At 41.4% G+C, this 7,346-nt stretch overlaps 1 long non-coding RNA gene across 2 annotated transcripts in view; it reads left to right on the forward strand.

Moving 5' to 3' along the window:
* LOC135311876 (uncharacterized) overlaps positions 1 to 5,969 on the forward strand; it is a 31,170-nt gene extending 25,201 nt beyond the window's left edge. The window contains exon 5 of one of the 2 annotated variants that reach the window (XR_010371413.1): positions 3,739 to 5,969. This is a non-coding gene — a long non-coding RNA (uncharacterized LOC135311876). Of the gene's footprint in view, positions 1 to 11; positions 1,924 to 3,738 lie in introns of those variants that run through there. The other variant, XR_010371412.1, reaches the window with a different exon arrangement.
* The last annotated feature ends 1,377 nt before the right edge of the window (positions 5,970 to 7,346 follow it).

Below are 7,346 nucleotides of genomic sequence, written 5' to 3' on the forward strand. Positions count from 1 at the left end.
ACCTCATGCAGCTGATGATCAACAACTGCTGCTGCTTAATGAGTCTGAATCATCAGCACTGCCCCCTCAGATACGCCTGGTGTTGCAACACATCTGAAAACTTAAAAACAAACCGGCTACTTTATACCAGAGGGAAAGGATTTTCTAGGAGGAAGGGTCTGTCCTGGAGGAAGGACCTTCTCAGCCTGAGTGCTTCTGCTGAACTCAGCACAGGAATATTTCATGGCTGAGAGAGAACGACATTGCAAAGGTGGGAAATCCCCACTGGGGCTCGCAGCTGAAAGCCAAACATCCTAAACTCCATCTGGCAGTGGTGGGCAGGCTGCGAAGATGCTGGGAGCCCAGGTAACACGTGCCTGCAACAAGTGACCCACTTAGGCAGCCCGCTGTGTTCGCACTTGCCGCGGTGCTGCAGGGGAACGTGACGGACAGCCTCGCACGGGGCTGCTGGGGTGCCCGCGCCTCTCCCCGCAGCGGCGCAGCAGCTGGGGCCGGCTCTCCTAGCGGCCCCCATCCTCCCGGCGTCTGAATCTGTTGCCCTCCATGTCCAGCAGCAATAGGAAGAAATGAGATTAAATTAAATCAGATGAGATTATGTTAAAAATTAGAACATTTTTTTTAACCTCTGAGGGCCGTTAAAGCTGGAGCCTATTGACGAAGGCAGTATTGCACCATCAGCAGTGGAAATCCCCCTAAAAAGGTTACAGAAGGTAGGCACCACTGCAGTATTACTGAACCTGCCTCCCCAAGTCTCCTTGGACCCTGGTTGTAGCAAGTGTGGGTCCTTTCCAGTTTTAGGCAATATCTGTGCAGATTCTTAAAGTGTGTATATATACGTACATACAAACTTATACATATATACATAAACACACACACACGCTGCAGCTGAAAACCTGCAGATCTCTTTATATAGAGGGATTTAACACAAAAAAAAGTCTCTGAAGGCTGAAACAAGCTGGAAGCAAATGTTGTTAGGGAGGTCCCCCTTCTCCATGTGGGTGCCTTAAAGATTTCTGGTTATTCTGAAATCACATTTCCACTCCAGCATTTTGCCTTGCTTGGAGGCAGCTGTGAAATAGCAGCACCAGCAGCTGATTAATGCCAGGTGTACATTCAAATCCACGCATCTGTATTTGTTGCTGAAAACTTAAGTAAGCAATGACCAAATGTGGCTTTTCTAAGTGCAGTTTGAACTGTGTGTGCATATAGAAACTTAATCACTGTCAGCCGCTACATCGCAGGCTCAGAGGGCCCTAACCACAGAGGAAAGCTCAAAGGAAAGTTCAAAAGGTATTAACCACTTGACACGTCTTGTGTTTTGGGAGATATTTTTGGATGACTGGAGAGCAATAACACTTTTTATTCTCCAGTCTGCTTTTCCTTTCTGTGAAAGAGTATAGAAAAGGGGATATAGAAAAGGCACATATGACCAGTTGAACAAAGCACACAGGAGGGGCTGATTCACCTAAGGCTTGTCCTTATTGTGCAGCGAATGGGCAACATCAGGGAAATTCCTCTTACCAGTTAAGATAAATTCACCTTTCATTGTGCCTGTGACTGGGGGCTTCCTGGTGAGTTGTTTTAATAGCTTGTTTTGATTAAGACAAAACAGGGAAACAAGCAAGGTTATTTTTGGAAAACCAGGACTCAACATTGTACAGTCTGTGACAAAGATGGTGAGGAAAGCCTGTCTGAACTGAATTCAGTGCTGAGACCCCTAGTGATTTCAACGGGATCAGAATTTTATCCAGTGTTTTCTGTGAATGAGGCATCCATCTTATCTTCAGGTGTTCAGACAATAGTTAATAAAATAAATAAAAACCATCATCCATCTCAGAACTGCCAGGCTGGATATAAAATTTCTTATCAAATAAAAAAAGCTATTTTTGATGCCTGAACAAGAAAAAATAAAGGAAGGGACTAACTGAGTACGTTGTGAACAAATGTGTGAGAGGGAGAGAGGAGGGAGGGAGTGGAAGTTACTTCTGAAGCTGTGCTGGTGGGGGTATGCAGGCTTGGCAAAACAAGTCACATATGTATGTCGTCAGTAAGTTGAAGTCCCCGAGTAACATGAAGTTAGAGCAGATGCTGACTTGAAATCTCATTTGTAGCAGGGTTAAATCATGTGTGGGTAATTATTAAATATTAAAAGTACAAGTCAAAAAGATTACCCAAAGAAGGAAAAAAAGGAATATTTCATAAAATTTCTTGATGAGGAGGTGCTGATGAATGAAGACAGGCATAGGAATGGATTTAAGCACCAGACTGAAACATTATCAATTTTGCATGCCAGGTGTTTGACAAAGGCTAGAGAATTCCCACTGTATAGCCCTTGTCTCAGGTATAGCCCTTTCCTGTCCTTAGACTCCATCTTTTCAATCCTTTGCAGGGAAGGAAGAGTATGAAAGTAGCACTTTGGACTGGCAAAGTCTTGCTCCTGTTTAACTTCATTTGTCTGTCATGGCATAGTGTACAGAAGGGAAAAACCTCTAAGGCTTCTGTCACTATTTTGCCCCGTGAAAAGGTGCTTTACTGAGCATAAAACCGGGTTCTTAAGGATCAAGCAAGCTCTTAGGCTATGATTACACCCGTAAGAAGGAGGGTGGCACTGAAAAAAGTATGGCATTTCTAAAGAATTTGGCAAAAGTATTAGAGAAGGACGTGAGACCGTCCAGCCCTTCACTGTGACTGGGTAAATAGGGACTATGGCCAATTGCTTCCCCCAGGATGATTTCTGCCTTTCAAGGGTAAGTATGTGAAGTCAAGTAAGGTGGATGGTATTTTATTAGAAAAGCGATCAAACAAGCACCCAAATACCAAAATGTCCACAAATGTCCATTCAACCGCAAAGTCTTTCAGCATTTTGAAAGTAGGGAATTAAGCTATGAAGAGCTAGGACACAACTAAATATTATTCCAAGACTTGATGTTTTAAACTAATATTTATTTTTTTAATCTGCCTTATTTTTATTCATCACAGACTAGGTGTAAGCAGGAGCGCAAAGAAAGGGGAAAGAATCCAATGGTAAACCCCTGAACACTCTTCATTTATCAGGCCCACCCCTATAATTCTTATGGTAGTCCCAAAGTTCCTATTAAAAAGTTTCAATACACCTAAAACTTACCAATAACAGAACTTTTTTGTTCAGTCTTGGTTTTTTGATTACAACTTCTTGAAATCTAAAGAAAAAAGCTATTCTTGAGCATAGTTCATAAGTTCATAAAGAAGTTCATAAATTATGGATATTCTATTTTTTCATAGATGGATTTTGGAATTTAATTTCATTTGTTCAGTCACAAGGGAGCTTGGAAGTTCAGAGTCTTATCCAAGCACAGTATTGGACACTTGAATAATTTTCTGCTTGCAGAAGAGCAAATGCAGTGGTATCAGACAGCCAATAATAAGTTGCAATGTTTATCAAATGCTGTGATTTTACTGTGGCAGCTACTGTGTTTCACAATTTGTGGACTGGTATTTTCCTAATAGTAAAGTTAAGTCAGATGTGAGAACAACAGCAGCTTAAAACATCAAAGCTACAGGAGAGCATTCTTCAACATAAGCTCTGCTCTAGCTTTTCGTGTCTTAACTCTCCCCATAAAAATCACTGAAAGTAATACTCAAAGTTAAAGAGCAGAACAATTCTAGGAAAAAAAAATGCCCCAAGTTCATAGAATGCTTGAGCACGGACGTCAGAAGAGGGTGGCAGGGTGGCGGCAGTGTATGTTTGCTTTGCCACAGGGACCCTGAGAGCTCAGCTGACCAGGTGTGAAGGCTGCCACTTCCGCTGATGTCCAACCCGCTCCTGGATGCCGGCCCCAGCACCTGGATCCGTTTGCAGCTGCACAACCTTCTTGGCCAAATTCTTGAGAAGACAAAAGTCACATTGTGCTCTCCGCTGTAAATACATAGAGGCTGCTGCAGCTGCAGGGTTGGAAATGGAAGCAGAATCCAGCCAAAGTTGTTGTTTAAAATTGCAAATGGGTATTTGGAAAATAAATGCCCATCAGAAGTTTTCATTAAGGTTTGACTTCTGCTGATAGGCTGCCCAATCTGAGAATATAACCCCAGGCTTACGTCTTTTCTTGCTATTAGTTGTATATTAGTGTAACTCCATTAACTCGGCTGCATTATTTCCAGACTCGCTTGGAAGAGAGAGAACATCTTTCTTTATCTGATACATCTGAGTGTAGCAATCCTCCCGCTCAGCCTGTCTGGGCAAGGCCAGAGGAGGAGATTGGACCTCCTCCTGAACTGGACCAGCAGGCAGGCCATCTCACTGCTCAAGCCACAACTTACTGTCATGCTACGCCATAGCAGAGTAAAGAAAGACCATGATTTTCAGAATAAAGATGGATACATGAAGATTCACTGGCTAGCATAAAATTTAATTATTTTTCTCTGTTAAAAGCTCTTTAAAGAAATTGTCTAGAAAGTACAGTCCTTTGATCAAACTAGAAAAAGTGTATTAAGAATACAGAAATATTTGTAGATATTAAAGGTAGAGAAAAAATGTCACCCTGGAAGTTCATATACTGTCATGAGATAAATTCTTTCAGAAGCCCACACGTGCAGTGCTATATCTGAGAGCGGAGGAGTGTTTATTCACTTTTCTTCTAATCTTTGGCAAGAATAAGATCATCCCCCTCACCCACCTCACCAAAATCAGAATCCAGTACATATGGCTATTGGAAAATTATTCAGGTCTCTTGCTTCCCTCAACCTTTTTTGCTAGGGTTGTCCCTTTACTGGGGTTATTGCTTTTTTAGTTCCAGGGAGCTGGGGTGGGAGCTACAGGCAGGTTGCATAATTTTCATTTACAATTGTGCTATTCAGCACCATGGCTTGACACTACTGTTTTATTATCTAGAGAGACCAATGCAAGAGACCACCCTTAAGTCACTTCACATCTTACAAGACCACCCTAAGGTCACCCAATACATATTAAATACGATTCTGGTTTGCCTTTATTAGAAGTATACCTTCATTAAGATTTTTCTCAGACCCTTGAATAATTCCTCAAGACTAGTTTCATTGTACGGAGACTGCTGAAGCATGGAAAAAAAGAGTTCACAGCTGCATTCCCTTTTGGTACATTATATCAGCGACGTCTACAGGTTGAGCAGAGTTATGAATTTATTGCTGATGAAAGACCTTAATGTCGGTTTTCATCATTCTTTGTGATTTCCATTTCACAGACATACATAAAATTATGTATGAATCCATACATTTTACTATTCCAATGGGAAATTATTGATGGTCATAGATTTTGGGCATGATATTGTTTTGAGTGTGGCTTTTTATTTTCTTTATTTGCTGGGTATAGGTTTAATAACAGGGTGGGGGGATGAGGAAACTCCTGATGTACAAACAAATAATATTATTCAGCTGGCCTACTTGATATCAAATGTGGAACTTCTATGTTAAAATGGTAATGTTTGGTGTCTGTGAAGATTCAAAAACTACAGCTGGGTCTGAAATGTTTGCCATTCCATGTTTATTATGAATTATTCTTTGTTTCCACACAGTCCTCTTTTAAATGTTCATCATACATGCAAATGCATAATGGATTTCTCCTTATTCAGCCTAACACAGATTCTGTGATCCCCTGTGAACAATCAGCCTGGGAAAGGCTTTGCTGTCTTAACTCATCGCATACACTGTAGCTTTGTGCCTGTTTATTGTGCTCATTGTCCACACTCAGTGGAGAATTGAAATGCGGGATTTTTCAGTCCTTACTTACGAAGCACCAGATCAGAAGGTTCCCCAAGTAATCAAAAAAATCCCAAACCAGCCCCCAGTGCATGAATAGTCTCACGGTCTCTAAATAACACTTGTTTTGCATATAGGAAAAGCAATAACAACAGAATTGCTCCTGAAATGGAGCAGGGTTTTGCCTTGCACACTCGCACACTCACACACACAGAGAACGTATCTGGTAGACGCACCCCTCTTCTTCCTTCTTCATTGCATCATTTGTATGTGGTTCAATTAAGTGTAATCGCAGTGTTCTGCCTGTGTTTATTCCTGTACGTGACAGTGTGACAACATGATTACGAAAGGGTGAGGAAGAGAATGGTAATGTGGCCTTTACACATTTGTGAAATGAACTGCTGTCACGTAGAGTGGGTAGGATCTCATTTGCCATAGTCTGGGCAGATTTACACCTAGGAGCCTGTTAAGGAGAAGGTTTAACACCAGACTTGAGCATGACACCACCCCTTCGCTATCAGATAAAGCACTAACCTCATCCACCGGTGGTGGCGATGTAAACACCCAGCTTAGCTGCGGGCTCCCGGACACTGAGGCTCAGAAGAAGCTGCAGTTCACTGACAATGTTCATGCCAGCCAATTATGATTACCCTCCCTCTTTAATTACTTTTCAGTTGAGGTGGAACCCACGATATTATCACCCTCTGCTCCTCTGATTCAGGCAGCCGACATAGGGAGTGTGTATCAGGATCTGGAAAACATTCAGAAAGGTGACTAAAGAATGCAGCATGAAAGTACATTTTTTGAAAATTTGATATGGTCTTTGTTGGACATTTCCTTTCCTTATCTGCTTGTATTTTCACTTTCAAGTTGATAACACCCAGGCTGAGTTGAAACACGGTGATATTTCTGCCATTCTCTTCTGAGTTCATTGTGACTTTTTTATCATCAGCAGAAATGGAGGGAGACTGAATTAAACAGGAGCTGTAGAACTTGGAGCTTGTGATAACAATACAAATGGATTTTCTCTAACAGAGAAAAACAGCTGTCTCCATTATTTGAATGCTTCACCTTTCTCCATTCCATTAATTGGGTCTTTGATCACAAGCTGAGGTGGAGAGGCCCTGATAAGGAATAGGTTATTAGTAAAGTAGCCTAAAGGAATGAATTGGGCCTAGCACTTGCTGCAGAAGATGAGATAAACCCATAATGCCTGTGTATGTGAGTGGTAGAGAGTGATAGGGCCCTCAGACTGCCCTGAACTGCTTGCAAGAAGACTAATACTCTAGTGCTATGATAGCTAATGCAGGATATAAATTTAGCTCCCGGGAATGGAATAGGATAAAAATTCCATAAAGAGTTTTCTGTAAATGGCTTACACTTTTATATCAAACTGTGTCAGAGTATTCACAAAAAAAAAACATTTTCTTGATCTCACTATATGTTGAACACAACTGGAGGCTTTCAGTATAAGAAGGGGGGAAAAATCACTGTTACATTTTTTCACCAAGACATTAATAAGAGCACCCTTTGAAGTGCGGTAAAGCTAAATTGGAGGAATTAAATTTGATTGAATCTAAGCCTGTTTATTTTTCATTTCTGCAGAGCAGGCGTTGAGTGATTTGTAATACTTCATT

This window comes from Phalacrocorax carbo, chromosome 2 (assembly GCF_963921805.1).
Source record: "Phalacrocorax carbo chromosome 2, bPhaCar2.1, whole genome shotgun sequence".
NCBI classification, from domain to species: domain Eukaryota; kingdom Metazoa; phylum Chordata; class Aves; order Suliformes; family Phalacrocoracidae; genus Phalacrocorax; species Phalacrocorax carbo.